At 38.2% G+C, this 19,038-nt stretch overlaps 1 pseudogene; it reads right to left on the minus strand.

The window, feature by feature from the left end:
- Window positions 1-849: 849 nt before the first annotated feature.
- LOC116759131 lies at window positions 850-15,179 on the minus strand (annotated as a pseudogene).
- Window positions 15,180-19,038: the final 3,859 nt, after the last annotated feature.

Genomic DNA, 19,038 nt, shown 5'->3' on the forward strand with positions numbered 1-19,038 from the left:
GAGCGGCTGGGCCCGTGAGCCATGGCCGCTGAGCCTGCGCGTCCGGAGCCTCTGCTCTGCAACGGGAGAGGCCACAACAGTGAGAGGCCCGCGTACCGCAAAAAAAAAAAAAGAAAAAAGGGCAGGTAGATCTTGTGGTTTCTGCTTATCCCATTCTCACAGTTAAAAGTACTGTCAGTTACCTGGGAAGGTAACAAAAGCCACCATGAGAGAGTAGTCAAGCTGCTGCTGAAGTTTGTATGGGGAGCAGGATGGAAACCAATTCTACACGACTGAGTGATAGCAATGGAAAACTGCTTTGCAGGACCAAATCAGTGGATCTAATAGTCCTGAGGAGGGCAAAGGAATAGGAGCCTTAGGAAGTTCAGTCCTTGGAAACTAGGGCCTTGCAACAGCCCAGGTGTGGAAGAGAAGCCATCAGAAGGGCGGGAACATCAGAAACATTGTAACTCACATTGCACAATTTTATGGGGGTCATGGCCATTTCTGAGATGTGTTACCTGATCAATATACATTGGCCATTGAAAGTTATAAACCCATAAAATCACATGCCTCCATTCACAGGCTGAATCAATCTATCTACCTATTTATTCATGTATAAATAGATATAGATATATTCTCTCTATATTTATACATATTATTTATATTATTTATTTAATATATATTCAAGGTATATTTTGTGTGTAGGTGTGCTGGTAAAGTTTATTTACAGTATGCTGTTTCATGTCGATCACATATAAGTCCTGGAAATTTGTATTTACATACAGAGTTCAGTACATTCCTGGAAGAATACTTTTTTTTTCAAAAATAATAACAAAACAGGATACAATTAATATGATATTGGGTAGCTTAATGAACATCTTGCTTCTTGGGGGTCTCATCTGGGACTTTAGTGTGAACTCTATCTAGAGGCTGCCAGTGGCAATTCATGAGAGAGTCATAGAGTTCTTCACTTTTCACCATAAGCTCTTTGTTTAGTTCCTCAATGTTCAAATGAAGATTTGGATCTTCCAGTGGGTCTTCATTTTAGTTTTCAGCCAGAGCTGTGGCTTCCTCAAACATAACCAAAGTTTCAGGCAGACATCCAGAGTTCTCGTGTGCAGAAGAAGGTTGTGTCCATTTCCATCTATTGCATAGCCATAGCTGTAGCCAGAAAGAGAAAAACAGCTGTGCTGTTGCTCATGCCAGTTGCCAAAGGAGTAACCCTGGTGGGGCTGGAACTCTGGTTTCACTCTTTTAATGTCAATGCAAATAAGCAATAAACAATTTATATCAAGAAGAGAGTTTTATTTGAGCCAGACTGAGGACTCTAGCCTGGAAGACACAGATTCAAGAAGCACTTGAACTGTGTTCTGCCAGACTACAAAATGGGGGAGGCTTTTAGAGGCAAAACCCACAAAATTACATAAGTTATTTGTCCAGAATTGAGATTGGAACCGGCAAGGAGTAAGGGTGCTTGTTGAGCAGGGATTGGTTGGGGTCTGAGATGGTTGCATAGTTACAGGGGGAGACCTTGAGACCACAAGGTTGCCGCTGGCGGCTGCTAGCAGATATTGTTTTGAAAATGGCTGGTGGTGTCTTTGAGTTTGATGCAGTGCAGAAAATTCAAGTTCTCAGTGATGCAGGAACGTGTCTGAAACCACATCCACAATAGCCACGTGGCTCGATTTTGAATACCTGAACCACAGTTACTCCGTTTTGATTTTTACATGCATTCTTTCTTTAATGGCTAAAGCAGATGTATAATGCATGTTTGACCGGCCATAAGACAGACTTTTCTAGGTAGCATAAAATTCAACCCAAACCATATGTAAGCCAGAATGATTTCCTCCTACCTGAATATGTGAAAATTTCTTCCATTAGCTGGTACCAATAATACATTATTTTGTTGAGCTATGCCAACAAAATAAACTAGAGAGTAAATATCTATAACTCTATCTATCTATCTATCTCTATTTCTATTGGTTCTTTAAAATTCATCCTTGACATTCATTCATTCATTCAACATATTTCTATTGCATATCCATTATGTATCATGCATTGCTTTAGGTGATGACCATCCAAGTATGAATTACTCTATTCCTACCATAAAGGAATTCAGTATCAGATAGGAGAGGAAGACATAACCACTACAAAATGCCATTGTAGAGGATTGCCATATAAAATACAGAATGCCAAAGTTAAACTTGAATTTCAGATTAAATGGTGAATAATTTTTAGTACAAAATAATGTTAGTGCATTATAATACTAAATTTAATGAATTAAAATGAAGTAATTTAATGAATAACTTTGAATATAGTAAATAATTTTTTTTAGTACAAAGTAACTTTTAATGTACTCCCATGCAATGTTTGGGACTTATTTCTATTTTTAAAAGTTCATTGTTTATCTGAAACTCAAATTTAACTGGATGTCCTGTATTTTTATTTGCTAAATCTGACCATCTCCCTTTTGTGTGTCTGGGAATTGTCTGATGTCAGGGCTAGTCATCTGTGGTTGTGAAATGTCCATGGTTTCCCATGTGTCCTTACTCAGCAAATTATTTTCAAAGTGTTCCTAACATGAATAAAGATAGAGGCAGATGGTGGAAGGGGGGTGTTTTGTCTGCAGAATCTGTTTGACTCGTAAATTCAGTGGAAGGGCTAGGAAACTACAGAATACTGTAGAGTCACTGAATAAAACATGGAATTAAAGGGGAAGTAAAATATCTGTACTTCTTATACTATCACAGTAATATGTTGTTCCCGTTTGGCTCACATACAGTATTGCTTATTTTTATCCATTGTCACTGACAAATGTATTTGAGCAGAAATCATTAGGTTGGATTAATTAAATATTTACAATTTGAGAAATTAATTGTTATTTTTTTAGAAGTAAAATACTTCTTAGTTGTCAGTAGTATTAAGATAATTGTTAGTTGTACTAAGACAAATGTGTTCACCAGAATGGGAGAGGCGATTCTTCTTCTACATTGTGCTGGTTATAAGCTAATGACTGATATTTCAACAGTCATTACACATGCCGATCCCTTTTCCCCACCCCATGACCATCATCTCTATTATAAAACATAATAGAATAATCATAATTTTCTTTTCACCTGACAACTGTGATCTGAACTCCATTATTCAAAAAGTTCCAGAAAAATGTATCCTCAAATTTGTATGGCATTAAAGAGATCCACATGGCCAAATTTAGGTTTATTGCTACTTTCATTTCTTCGTCATTTAAAGGTGAAAACACATTTCTCCCTGTTCTATCAGAGACAAGCATGGGATTTAAAGTGTTCCTAAAGCTTAATTTAAAATCAATATTTACCTGCTCTCTAGGACTTTGAAAAATGTCCAGGATAGTGTTAGACTAGAAAGCAAGTGTGTAAAACAAATTCTACAAACCAGAGAATCAGCATTGGACTGGGTCATTGGAATGAGCTGTTCTATCTCAAATGCATAAACATTCCTGATAAATGGTCACTTGGCTGTTTCTTGCCTATCTCCAGTCAAAAATAACATACAGCCACTCTAGATGATCCATTATACTTTTGACAATATTAAAAATCATTATGTTCACCTTTATTTTTAGCCAAAATATTCTCTCTCTATAACTGCCGTCCATCTGATTTTAGGACCAGAACAAATCTCATCCCTTGTAGAAAGAACTGCTTTTCTCTAATCCCAGATAATGAGGTTTCCCTTTTCTGGCTAAACGCTCATTCTTCCAAGCTTGATTTGAACCCCCTGACTCTTCTGGAGCCAATGGTTCATCATTTCTTTGAATCTCTCCCTCCTGATTTATTCTTTTCACTAGGCTATTAAAATATTTTTCCATTAAAAAAATCTTTTCTTGACCACATGTCTCATTATAATAATAGTACCGGCTGTGTCTTCCTTCATAATCTTCTTGTAAGAATAGATTATAAGCATTATCTCCACTTCCTTACCTCCCATTTCTCTCAAACCACTAACACTAGGTTTCTGCCTTCCTTATTCCATTTATAGAGGTCTTTAAATGGTGTAAAAATCACATTCTAATGGTCTTGCAAGTGCATAGTATCCGAAACTAAAAACTCATCATTCTTCCTAAGCTAGAACTTTTTAGAGTCCACAAAACTTTAGAAGTTTCCTTCACCTCTCCTTCTTCACCACCCCCATCTAATCAGTCACCAAGTCCTACATCTTACTCTTAAATTCCATCCTGTCTCTACCATGATTTCTTTACATAATCAATGGGCCTGGCATATATTCTGTACTTAATTAATGTTTAAATATATGAACTAATTTATCGAAAAAGGGCTGCTGTCAGACCAGTACTACCAGCTACTTCTCTTACCTGCTTATAACAAGTTTCCAGAGAGCTCTGTGATGTTTCCCTGTCAGTTCCTAGATACTAATTTAGATCCTCAGACTCAGGAGGTATCCCATCTCTCTTGACTTACTGGCTGGCTTTTTTGATTACAGACGTAGACAGCTCATGACATATTTGCCTTAACTTAGAACTTACTTGGTGGTTTTGGTTCTTCAGCTGACAGCACGGCTAGCAGGCCTAGAACCCCTCCTGTGCATTCCCAGCCTACTATGATCTTCTCTCCCCTTCCTGCATAATTAACCACTTCTCCACTGACTCCATGCAAGCAGAGAACAGGCTGGGCCTGAGAACTTCAAACTTTCCCTATTGTTTCCAGCGGCTGTATATGGCCATTAGTTAATTTAAAATTTTGAGAGTTAAGAAACATCTGTATTTCTGGGCTGTTACAAAACCTTGACATTTGCCATTGGCCATTCTCTCTAAGTATCTTCTTTTACTTACATTATTTCTAGACAGCTTCTCCTGTTCCCTAAAGTAGGAATAAAAGCTGAGGAGGCCCATAACCCTGGAGGAGTCTCTCATTAATTTCATGAGAAGTAATATGACTCAAACAGATAATACAATTGAGAACCAAAGTTCTAGAAAACTAATTAATGATCAACGCTTTACTGTATCTCTCATCATAATAGTGATTGTAGACACATGTACATGGCAACTATTAGGTACCAAGCATTGTCCTAAAGATGTAGTATATAATTGTCTAATCCTCCAGCAAATCTATGATATGCATAGCTTTACCATCTTCCCAGTCTCATGGGAAAACTGAGGCAAAATGATTTGTCTAGTCACACAGATTGTAAATGACAGACTTTGGGTGTGAACCCATATATCCAAATATAATGTACACTGCCTCTCCCTGAAGACACTTAAGAGATTGTATACCAACTAATCCCTAACCAAACTCAGTCCAGGTGCCTTACATGGTTGGAAATGTGTTCCTACTTTGCTTTCCTGATACATAGTACACTTTACAAGCTTATCCCATGTCAAATGTCAGGAACATGAACAGTGTGTGAAGTGAGAAATAAATACCAACCCAGGAATTCAAATGTGCTGCCTGCCCAAATAAGATTATTATTATCCTGAGAATAATACTGGCTTGTGATTCTCTTCATTTACCTAAGTAGATATATTTTGGAACAAACAAACCCCTGGCAGGATTTGGGGAATCAGTATAGTTGAGCAGAAGTTGAGACATCAAGATGGAGAACAGAGGGATGTCATTAAGACCCTTGTTTTCATCCCTGAATCCTCCAGCACCTGGTGAATTTCCAAAATCTTATCAAGAAAACAGCATATGACAGTAGTAATATTTATCCTTTACTGACTTGACTATCAACTCTATGCCAAATATTTTTGTATCTGCTATCTTTAATCACGCCCAAACTCCAAATTAGATATATCATTTCTCCATTTCGCAGATGTTTCCCAAGGCTGAAATAGCTTAGCATTACTCAGGGTCAAAGAACTTGTGACGGTAGAAGTGGAATTAAAAACTGAGTTTCTCTGATTTCGGTGTGTATGTTTTTCCCATAAACATACCTTGAATTTACTCAGCCAGAGGAAGGCATCTTTCTCAAGCAGCAGTAGCTTGGTACTTACCATATCCCCTAGTGAGCACCACAGTTCAAACTGAATTGACAAGATTCCTGCTTGCTTTATATTCCAATGAAACTGGTTCTTCATAGCATTTATGCCTGTCTATCTTTGTATATGTACACTTGACAAGTTAAAATTTGAAGGCCAATGAAGCATGTTTAGTAACATGAAGAAATGCCTAATGATATGCGTAAATTAAAATAACAAAAACCAAAGTGGGGAAATACATAATGAAGAGTGAGTATATCAGGATGGGCTAGGGTATATTGCAGTTAACAAAGAAAATTAAAATATCTGGGACTTGACTGTACAAAAAGTTTATTTCTTGATCACTGGAAGCCAGTTTAGCTGCCTTGAATATGGTTGTTCAGGAATCCAGGCTGCTTTGAGCTTTCGGCACCTCCTTCTCAACATGCGTTTTCAAGGAAAGAGAGTGCTTGGGCGTCTTGCACTGTCAACGGAAATATTTCCACACAGATATGACATATTATCACTTCTCTTCCAACCCATTGGTTTTCCAAAGTGCCTAGAAGGAAAGGAGAAATGAATATGGGTAAATAATAGATATGTCTTCTACACAGAGTGAAAACGAGAGAGAGAGAGAGAGAGAGAGAGAGAGAGAGAGAGAGAGAGAGAGAAGGAGAGTATAAAATAAAAGGATATAAAGAAACTCAAAATCAATAGAGCACACTGTTTCATGATTGCATAATGGTCTGATAATTGTTTTGCTATCTTTTCTTAGGTTCTGAATGTTAAAAATTATTCTAAAATCTTTCAGAGAAAAATACCTATGTAAATCTCCACTGTCAGAGTTGGAACAGCTCACAGAATTGTTAACCCATACCCTCCATCAATCTTTGGGGTGTTGCTCCAACCCAGAAAGCTTCTGTAGAAGGTTCAAGAGGGTGGATGGATAAGAGTGAAGCAGCTGACTATGACAGCAAGGCAAATAGCTTGTATTACAAAAGAAAATCACTTCTCTGAATCTTTCCTACCTTCTTTTTTTTTTTTTTTTTACCTTTGAAAGGAAAAATGTTGATTACATTTATATACTTTAAGATCATGAAGGCATGAACTCATTTCTTGTGTTTATAATAGCACTAGTCATTCCAGCACTGCTTAGAAAATGAAAAATGATTTTACCCCTTTTAACTTGAGCCTTATTTCCTTCATTTTGCAATAAGAAAATAGTTTTTAAAAGAACTATTGCTGGAAATAAGTAAAAGGCTGGAGGAAAGAACATGGTCCTTCAGCTCAACAGAGGGACATCGTGCTCCTGTCTGTTATACTCAGAGCTAATGTAATCTGTTACATACAAATTGAATGGGCTTTCCAGATTTTCACATACCTGTAACAGGTTATTGAAGAATATAGACTCATAGAAGTAAAAATATGAGTTTACATTTTTTTCACTAACTGTCCTTAATAATTACTATGTTGTAAACTGCTTTTCCCATCTCTTATTGCATCTTGGTTAGAGTCTATTCATTTTTCAGGCACTTTGGTCTATTAAAACTCTATATGCAGGGCTTCCCTGGTGGCGCAGTAGTTAAGAATCTGCCTGCCAATGCAGGGGACGTGGGTTCGTGCCTTGGTCTGGGAAGATCCCACATGCCACGGAGCAGCTAAGCCTGTGCACCACAACTACTGAGCCTGCGCTCTATAGCCAGTGAGCCGCAAGTGCCACAACTACTGAAGCCCGCACGCCTAGAGCCAGTGCTCCGCAACAAAAGAAGTCACCGCGATGAGAAGCCTGCGCACCACAACAAAGAGTGGCCCTCACTCTCCGCAACTAGAGAACAGCCCAGGCGCAGTAATGAAGACCCAACGCAGCCAAAAATAAATAAAAATTTTAAAAAACCTCACAAACTCAACACTCAAGTCTACAACATCAATATTGTATGGACTCAAAGCTCTTCTTCTTCTCCAGGGATAGATAGACTCAAGCAGCTTGGTGGTGGTGCATTCTTCTTACAGGACTTTCACTCCTAAATCCTCTAAGAGCTCTGAGTCCTCAGGGCTTGGGATAGAGCTATCAGAGAAAAGTGGCAAATATCGCCTCTATTATCAGTATGATGACACATTCCTCTTCTTATTTTTCTTGCCACTTCTCTGACTATCATTGATTGGCTGTCAGTGCCTTTCGGAGGGTATTCAAAGACTAACTCTTGATCTTTGGGCAAATATGTGGATGGTTTGGAGCTTCTCCACTACAAAGTTTTCTGATGTGCATGATCCAGTCCTGGACTATGCCATGTTACATGGCAAAGGGGAGTTAAAGTTGCAGAGAAAATTAAGGTTGCTTCTCAGCCTCCAGAGGAAGTAAATTTCGGTTGTTCATAAGCCACCCACTCTATGGTATTTCTGCTATAGCCATTTGAACAGACTACAGCACCTTCTAATTATTATTTTCTCTCCTACGTTTTTGTCTTTGCTTCCTGAAAGACTTTTCTCAACTCTTCCAACACATCTATTGAGCTTATTGTTTCTCTTACCATATTTTTAATTGTCAAGAGCTCTTTTTGGTCACTAAATGTACTTTAAGAGCAGTATCTTCTTATTCCATGAATGCTGCATTTTACCATCTATTTTACACTCTTCAGAGGCTAAAAGTTCCTTTCTCTACCCAAGGAAGAAAAATAAATGTCCAATCAGTAATGAACAATTATAAGACACCATAGAGACTTCAGTACAACATTAACATTTGAGGGGGGAGGACATAATGACATGGAATATTCTAAAGTCCATATAATCTAATTTTCTAAGGATTCTCATTGTAGAGAGATCTCATAGCAGCTATGCTCATATGGGATATACGGCACAAGTAGTTTCTCCTTTCCCCAAAAATAATACTAAATAAGCTAAAATTTACATGAGAAATCAACAGCTTAGGTGATCATGATAATAATAATGGTGAAGTTTAACACCTTTTTTAGAATAGGAAAGAAATTTAGAAATTCTTTTATATTTCAATAAAACTGAGATTACTCAGATATCTAATATAAGCAGTTATTTACTTAAATGACTAAGTTACTAAGTAATCTATCTAGTTAGTAAGAAAACCAGAACGAAAACTCAAATATGTTGATACTTGGTCCTCTTTCTACAACACCAGGCAGCCAATTCTATTATTTACGATTGCTTTTTTTGATAGGACTTTAGAATATAGTGGTCATTGGCAAACATTCTATTATTAAACATTCTCTTATTAAAATCATAATAAATATTTTCTCCAGAACATGTTATTTCTAGAAATTATGCTTCCTTAAAATATCCACTGATCCTATACCGTGTGCCTCCTTGGTTCCTCTCCGCCTATCTAATTGTTCAAATTATGCTAGATAAAATCAACTGTTGATTTCCTAACAGTAGTAACAGATCCTATGGATTATCTCCCTCAACATGTATTCCAATCCCTTTTAGCATGCAGAGACTGGAAAGCTAAAAACACTACATCTCTCAGACTCACTTGAAGCTAGAATTCCACCCATCGGATGACGTAGGGGAGACCTATTTGGAAGTAAGTGCAGTTAGGCATGGGGAATCCCCTTTTTTCACTGGTGCAAATAGCAGTAGAGGTGGCGTAATTCTGGGGCTGGCAGCTGTTTTGGAAGTTCCTCATTCTACAGATTTCTTATTGAATCAGAGACAGCATATTTTTGTACTTTACAATCTAATTATCATAATTATCAGGTAGTATTTGCATGCTATTCCATTTAATATCCAAATCATAACCTTATTGAACGTTTTTCCTATTATGGATTTTTTATTGATGGCTTCCAATTTTTACTATTATAGATAATATTGCAGTGGAAGTCTGAATGCATAAAGTTGGGCCCTTTAAATTTTTTTTTCTCCTAACGGTAAATAGAAATGAGATTATGAGTTGAAAGTCATACTCACTTTTATACGACCTTATTATGAAGATATGCCTGAAAAAGGGCCTTTTCTGGACAGAGGGCAGAAAAATGGATGTATGAACAAACTGGGAGAATTGTTAAGTCATCCTCTGAGACTAGGAAGCAATCGTTTTGTCCTGATTTCCTCTGCAGACCTACAGGCTGAGAAGATTCCTCTTTATGGAATGATGGCAATGAAAAGTAGGTGCAGGAAGGATAGCAGAAGTTTGGGGAACCCTCTCTTTGGATGGAGTAAAAGTGAAGAATAGAACTTCAGCCTGGCTTCTATGCAGCCCCCAAGAAGGGAAATTAGGATATACAAACATAGTTACTGGATAACCTTTATAGAACTATAAAAAGGAGAAATTTCCCCTTGTTTTAAATTGTTAAACTTTATCAATTTTCCTTAGTAATTTTCAGTAAAATAATTAATAAGGATGCATTTATGATTGGGAGCACAAGAGAGGAAGGAAGCAAGTGACTATGTTATTCATCAGAACCCTGCTGGAGGAGCACAACTTATTGTGGGCTGCTTAATGAGGTGAGCTGGCTGGGCCCTTCTTATGTGTGAGCATGGGTTCTAATGCCGCGGTCAAGATGTGTCTGGAGATGGAAAGCTCTCTTATATGAACAGCCAAAGACCACAATGGTGTCTAAGTGGTATACTCAATAGGACTTAAAATCAGTTAACAATATTTTCTTTCTTTGTTCACACTAGTGTTCTTAACTGAAGGGTTAAGTTATTTTATGTCTGTCTTCATTTTGTTCTTGGCAGAACAAAAATGTCTAAAATAATATTTAGCATTGGGAACATAAGTAAACACAATCATAATATATATCTCTAACCCAGTTAACACATAAGAAGGCCTAGCAGTGGATAAAAACCTATCAGATTGAGAAAGAAATGTTTCCATAGGCACTGTCAACTCAGTTAAAAGTACTTATTAACCACTTGCTTTGTGCATTGATACCATGGGGATGCGGGGTGTTCGCAGGTACCAAGAAGCATGAGAAATGTCTGTCCCTGATCTTGAGGAACTATCAGGATTCAATTTAATGAATACTGGTTGATACTAGACAGTCGGACATTAGGTGAGACATATATATGTATACACATGTTACATTTTGTTCTCTGTAAATGTAGTAGAAAAATGAAGTCTTTAGTGCAAACATGCACACATACAAGCAACCGAGTCTCCTCTTAAGCTATAATTGTTTTTTGGTTTTTGTTTTTTTTGCCGTACGCAGGCCTCTCACTGTTGTGGCCTCTCCCGTTGCGGAGCACAGGCTCCGGACGTGCAGGCTCAGTGGCCATGGCTCACGGGCCCAGCCGCTCCGCGGCATGTGGGATCTTCCTGGACAGGGGCACGAACCCGTGTCCCCTGCATTGGCAGGTGGACTCTCAACCACTGAGCCACCAGGGAAGCACTAAGCTATAATTCTTATAATGCTCTTGTGTAATATATTTTTTAGAAGTGACTGTTGGATATACCCAAGAATGTACTCTTTATTATGGAAATGATTTTTGATTAAGAATTATGTGCCCTGAGCTTCCCTGGTGGCACAGTGGTTAAGAATCCTCCTACCAATGCAGGGGACATGGGTTCGAGCTCTGGTCCGGGAAGATCCCACATGCTGTGGAGCAACTAAGCCCGTGTGCCACAACTACTGAGCCTGAGCTCTGGAGCTCGCGAGCCACAACTACTGAGCCCACATGCCACAACTACTGAAGCCCACATGCCTAGAGCACATGCTTTGCAACGAGAGAAGCCACTGCAATGAGAAGACCGCCCACCGCAACAAAGAGTAGCCCCCGCTTGCCGCAACTAGAGAAAGACCACACAGCTACAAAGACACAGTGCAGCCAAAAATAAAATAAGTAAATTTATTACAAAAAAAAAGAAAAAAGAATCATGGGCCCTCTACTATCCTGCCTGATGTGTTGATTTTTCAAGCTGTCATTCAGGATGGGTGAGTTGAAAAGTACAATGAGGCAACTCATTGTGGGTGAACAAGAACAAACTTAAATGTGTGTTGAAATGATTTAGGGGCAAATTTCACAATGCTAATTGTACTTCAAAGCAATCTCTCTTGTGATTCAAATCTAACCAAAAAAATTGAATGTCATCCAGTTATTATATAAAACAAATGTAAACTAGATCACAATATAGTACTATGACATAGGGCAATACTGCATAAAATAAGTCTACACATCTTTTGGATAAGTTAGACTATGTTGTATAACACAAATATATAAGTTAGACTATGTTATATAAAACATAAATGATTATCATATCTTTCATAAATATGGGAAATTTGGCAAAATATGTAATAATCTTGTAATATCAAATGAATTAAATATTCATTTAATCTTATAAGTGAAGACAGGTCCATGTTTTTAAAATATATTTTCCTTATGTGAGATATAAAATAAATGTTATGCACTTTCATCATATATGTGGAGGAAATGATGATATTGTTTAAAATTTAGTTTTTATGCATGTCAGTATATTTTATACAGATAAAGCGAGAAACCTCATATGGTAAGATTATATTTTTATAAAATAGCTGTTATTTTGTTTAACAAAAATTTATATGGGAAATTATCAATTAACTGTGCCAATTTGCTATTTATTAAAAATTTTAATTTTAGAATTGTCTAATATACCAACTGAAAATAGGCCCATCTGGTAAATAACAGTATTCCTTTAATTCACTGTACTATTTTTTTCTGACAAATATAAAGAGCTTTTAAACTATCCTTAATATAATAGGTTTATCATGTAATGATTCATTTTTTAAGCAATGATATGAATTAAAAACAATACTTGACTTGAGCAGAAATTGCATTGAATCCAAAATTAATTATCCCTAAAGTTTCCAATTTATTTTTGTATTTGTTATTATTGAGGCTTTAATTACTTAGAATTAGAATGAAATGAACAAAACTAAGCTTTAGTGGAATTATCCTATGCTGAATGTGCATTTTGTGGCTTGTGTCAATTATGATTTATTATACTGGCTTACTTTCGCTTTTGAGAAAAACTGAAGCACATGCCAAAGATGGCAATAAATAAGTGCGAATTTATTGTGGGCAATCACTGCAGTTTCAAAAGTTTTTACACCTTCTGTATCAAGTCTACACAATACCTCACAAAATGAGAAAATAAGTCATTATGCCATAATTTAGTGGTATTTCATACCTTTAAAAACAAAATTTGTGCTTATGTGATAGTTTTATTACTAAAGTAAAAATAACAGACTCTTAAAATTATTATAATATAAAGTGAAGAGAAGAGACATTGTTTATGTTTTTTTTTTTTTGCGGTACGCGGGCCTTTCACTGTTGTGGCCTCTCTCGTTGCGGAGCACAGGCTCCAGACGCGCAGGCTCATCGGCCATGGCTCACGGGCCCAGCCGCTCTGCGGCATGTGGGATCTTCCCGGACCGGGGCTCTCAACCACTGCGCCACCAGGGAAGCCCTGTTTATGATTTTATACACAGACCAAAGGAAATGTAAATTATCCCCTGAGACTAGGGAGCAATTGTTCTGTCATGATTTTTTCATAGACCTACAGGCTGAAAATTCCTCTTCATGGAGTGATAACAATTGAAATTAGGGGCAGGAAAGGTGGTGGAAATTTGGGGAACTCTCCTTTTGAATGGAGTTAAAGTGGAGAAAAATTTCTGAAATGTTTTGTGAAAGAAGAGGTCAAGTTCTGAAATGTTCTGTAAAAATAGCTTACTGTCTGTATTATCTATCTATTGCTGCATAACAATTTAACCCAAAGCTTAACAGATTAAGGCAAGTAACATAATTATCTCACACAATTTCTTAGGATTAAGAATCTAGGTGCAGCTTTACTGGGTGTTTCTGGCTCAGGGTCACACATGAGATCACAGTCAAGCTGTTGGCTGGCACTCCAGTCTCTGAAGACTTGAGTGAGTCTAGAGGATCTGTTTCCAAGCTCATTCACACAGCTGTTGGCAGAAAGCTTCAGTTTTTCACCATGCGCTGCTCATGACATCCAGTGCAAATGATCCAGGATGGAGGCTGCAGGGTTTTATAAACTACCCTCAGAGTGGCACACCTTCACTTCCACTGTAGTCTGCTGGTCACACACAGACTAGCTCTGGTGTAATGTGGGATGTGACTACACAAGGATGTGAATACTAGGAGCTAAAACTCATTGGGAGTCATCTTGGAAAGTGGCTACCACACCATCCTTCGTTCAGTAATTTGTTTACACATTCATTCATTTGTAAACATTCATTAAGCCCCCGTTATGTGCCAGAAACTGTGTTAGATCCTGAAGATACAGCAACCAAAATAGACATAGTTCCTACTCACAGAGACAAAGAAGTACCAGATATTTAAAGTGATTAAAGCTATGTTAAAGAAGGTCACAGGCTGCATCACAGGCTCCCATAGTACTTCGTATTTCCCCAACATGGTTCTGGTGCTTGTTTGACTCCATGTGTGTAGGGAACATTACCACACTAACTAATAATATACTTCCTCTTCTCTGATAATCTTCATTTACATTCCACCTTACTACCCACTCCATGCAGACCATGGAATTTTTCTTTATCTAAAGCCTCTTCCCTTCCAAAAGAACAAATTTAAATAATATTTTATTTTATTTTTATTATTTTTTTTCATGTGGACCATTTCTAAAGTCTTTATTGAATTTATTACAATATTGCTTCTGTTTTTATGTTTTGGTTTTCTGGCCATGAGGAATGTGGGATCTTAGCTCCCCAACCAGGGATTGAACCCATACCCCCGGCACCAGAAGGCGAAGTCCCAACCACTGGACCACCAGGGAAGTCCCAAATAATCCATTATTTAATCACAATTGATAGTCCCAACTTCCTTATTTAACTAATTGTATTAGGATTGTGCTTCAACACTATTAAGACTTTTAGTCCACTTATCCCCATACTTTATTCACATCTGTCAGACTTCTCCTGTCTTGTCTTCCCTCCCTATCCTCTTAGTCTCTACAATCCATCATTTTAAGTTTCCTGTGGCCAATATCCCAGATTCACTTCCCCTTGTTTTGCAAAAGTTCCAGCTAGGAAGTTATCTGATTATCTGATTTCTTTACGCCTTCTTTATGCCTCTAGGTGACAGCTAGAGCACTGCAAGAAAATTCAAAGCAGGGTAAATGGGTTTCACTATAAATTTAAAATCATCAAACTCAAATGTATCCCAAGTATGCCAGAAACCTGATCTCATTTTCCAAGTCAGCTTGTTTTTCCACTATCCACAATGATTCCATTTCTCTTCCACTTTCCTTAAGTATCTGGCCCATCTCCACCTTAACACCTTCAACTCTCAGCAGAAAAGTTCCAAAGAGGAAATGGATGCCACCATCTGGAGCTGCCTCAACTCCCCTCCACTATATTTCCAAATATAATTCTAGTTACACCCATTCTGTCTTCCATCTCTCTTCATTTAGTGAAGGAAATGCACTGCCCTGTTTCCATCAAAGACTAATGCCGCTACGTGCACAAGGATCACATCCTCAGTCTAGGGTCACACACACATCAATGATCACACACATCATTTCTCATGTAGCTTTTTTGTTTCTTCCACCAGATGCTCTTTCTGACACATTTTGAATGACAAATTATAAATTTGTATCTCTATCCTGACATCTCCTCTGCCTTCCAAAAGTCTGTTTTAACTACCTGCCTGGGTGTTCCGTAGATACGTCACACTGAGCTTCTGATCTTACTCACTATACTCTCTCCTCCTCCATTATTCCTCATTTAAGTATATGGATCTACCATCTACCTAGTTGCTCACTCCAAAAGACCGAGAGTCTTTTTTGAGACTTCTCTCCTCCTTAGCCCCTAACTCCCATTAACCTACCCCCAATATATGTTAAATGTATTCTAACCATCTCTATTAATACCATGCTAAGTAATTTCTCACTGACTGCTACAATAGCTTTTTACTTGCTTTCCACATTCATTATTTTCCTCCCTAAATGATTCTCTGAAAACTAAGATTTAAATAAGATTGTGGAAGCCTTCTACTTTCAATTATGATAGAAAAACTGGAACCAGACTTACTCTCTTGCCATAAATGCATACCAGTCAAAATATAGGAAGCAATTGTTTTTAGATATTGAACAATATATAACACAATACTGTGACCCCTGACATAAGGACAACAAACTAGGTTAGGCCTACCGTAATCATGGTTTTCTGTCTAGAAACATATTCTGGACCACAGTGTAGGAAAGGAGCATGGTGATCCTGTTGAGTTGGAGATGACAGTTTTATGAGGCTGAGGGGCCAGAATCTTGAGGGAAAATTATAGAAGAGAGGGGAGCTCTTAAGAGAAAGAGCTCTAGAAATCTGAATAAGAGTTTACTCGAATCTGTGGGTTAGAACCAATGAGCCTGGGCAAAAAGAATGAGAGAGCTATAAGCTGAAAGCTTCCAGAGCTTCCCCATGGCTGGGAGACATTCAAGTTCAATGATACAGAGCTGAGATACCTCAAACATTTGTAGTATTCAGTAGAGACTCCAAAAGTCATATTTTACTAGTAATGTTAACCTATCCCCCAAATAAATGCTGCTCTAAACTCACTCTAGTGAAGTAAGAAACAAATCTCACTAATGGAAAGTGCAATGTGTAATGTGAGTATATAACAAAGCTGCTTAACCTCATTTGAGGGGACTAGAAAGGCTTTCCTGGGACATGATTTAAGCTGAAATTTAAATGCTGAGTTAGAGTTAGCAAGTTGAAGAGGTAGGAGGAGAACTGGACATTCCAGCACACTCAAAGTCTTGGAGGCAAAGAGGACTCAGGTGAATTTAACAACAGAAAGGACAGCATGTCTAGAACATGGGGAGTGATGGGAAGGTGATCCATACTGACACTAGGGAGACTGGCAATGGCTATAGAATTTAAGGTCTCAGAAACAATATTATGGAGTTTATTATTTCATACTGTGCCCTAGTTGCTTCTCTTACTCTTTGGGTGCTGGTGACTCCAGACAACTTCTCCCAGGAATCATGAATGAAACAAAGGAAGAGAGAGAAACAGGACAAAGGGGATATGGAAGAAAGAGGGAAGAAAGCACAAAGGCTGTGGGAGCAGCTTAGACATGGAGGAAATGTTAAGAAGGAAAAAAATAGGCTCTCACTATGTTTCATAATTTTTAAATAATAATTAAGGGAAAATTAATTGTGACTGGAATATTAAGTAAATGAAGGACAATAAATTTTGGCACAAAGAGTGATCTTTATTAATTTGTTCACATAAACTAAATATTTAAGATGAAAATGATAGAAAGTCATTAAGTAGAAATTGCATGTTGGCACTGATAAGTCATCATCAGTTGAGTACCAAGAAAGAGGTTATAGGTTTTCTCTCTTCAAAATATTTTCTCTAACAGAAAATATTACAGTTTGTCAATGTCACGGAACAATAGAAGTGGGACTTACGCTTTACAATGTACACAGCCAATTTTATGTTCAACACTTCTGGCATGTTTCTTACCATTTTATTTTCCCCAACTATAAAATTATGTGAACAGGGTAGGTGATAGTGGCAAAGAAGTAACCATGTCCACTTTGGAGATTTGAGTTTGAGGTGTCTGAAAGGGACTGGAATATGTGAAAAGGCAAAAATACTCTTTTGGGATAGATTGAAAACAATATTGTAAAGATGTCTTATTTCCCCAGATTATCATAAATTGTTATGAGACGAAAAAAAAAAAAAGAACTGTGTTTGGAAACTAGACAAGCCAAATTCTAACATTCATATTAAAAAAAACGTTGTTTAGGAATAACCAAAAAAAAAATCTGAAAAAGAAGAATGAAAATGAATTAAGCTTACCAGTTAACCTTACCAGTTTATAATTAAATGTATTATAAAGCTACATGAATTCAATAATTTTGGTACTGACATAAGAATAGATAGGTCAATGGAATGGAATTAGAAATTCAGAAATAGACTAAATACCTATGGGAATTCAACACATAATGAAAACGGCATTTCTAATCAGTGGTTAGTTATTCAGTATAAGAAATTAAATTCTTGGCAGTGGCAACCACCAGCACCAATGTCCAAGTGGCAGAGGCAGCCCCCAGGGATGGCTGCTGCCAGTATCCATGTCCCCAGGGTAAGCCTCAGTCATCCCCGCCCCTAGCCCGCCTCTCCAGGAGACTCTCCAAGACCAGCAGGTCACATCTAACACTAAGAGGCAATATAAATACAATCCTCTTCTGCTCCAGAAGTAGAAGAAAAGTGAATACTGAAGAACAAAATAACTGCCACAACCAAGCCTCTCAAGATAAACGCCACCAAACCTTTCCATGCTACCCAGAAAGGAGATCAAAAGGCATTGTCTGGATTCCCGTAATAACCTAAAGGGGAACTTTCACAATGCCCTGAGCCCCTGATGCCCTGCAAATAAAGGAGCAGGATGTCCTCAAATTTCTTGCATTAGGAACCCACTTGGGTGGCACCAACTTTGATTTCCAAATGGAACAATCATCCACAAAAGGAAAAGCGATGGCATCTACCTCATAAATCTCAAGAGAACGGAGGAGAGGCTTCCGGCAGCTTGTCGTGTGACACAGCCTCTCCTCTGCGCTGTGCGGACATCGCCATCATCCCGGAATAACAAAGGCGCTCACTTGCGGGTCCGCCGCGGCAAGACGCTCACCGGGGAAGTTCCGCGCATGCCCGGCACCGTCTCCCGAGACGGAGGTCCGCCCGATCTCTACTTCCGCTGAGACGCTGACGAGACAGTAAAGAAAGAGCAGGCCGCTGCTGGAAAGGCTGTGACCAAGGAGGAATTTCAGGCTGCTCCAGTGCCCAAACCTCCTGCTACTCCACCCGAGGTCACGTCTGAAGGTGCACGTGCCCTCTGTGCCCACCAGCAGTTCCCTCCTGAAGACGGAGCCTCAGCCCGGCCGCCATGGACACATCTGGAGACCCCACCGCTCCGGCCACCGAATGGGTAGGAACAACAACAGAATGGCCTTAAGCTGTTCTCCCATGGACTCTTAAACACAAAATGGAAATAAGGTTGACAGAAAATAATTTCTTTAAAACCAACCTACAAACAAATGAAAAAGAAATTTAATTCTTTGTTGACTAATGTTTACAAGCAAAAAAAATTACAGCATAGAAGTATTCGGTTAAATG

Source organism: Phocoena sinus, chromosome 9 (assembly GCF_008692025.1).
Source record: "Phocoena sinus isolate mPhoSin1 chromosome 9, mPhoSin1.pri, whole genome shotgun sequence".
NCBI lineage: Eukaryota > Metazoa > Chordata > Mammalia > Artiodactyla > Phocoenidae > Phocoena > Phocoena sinus.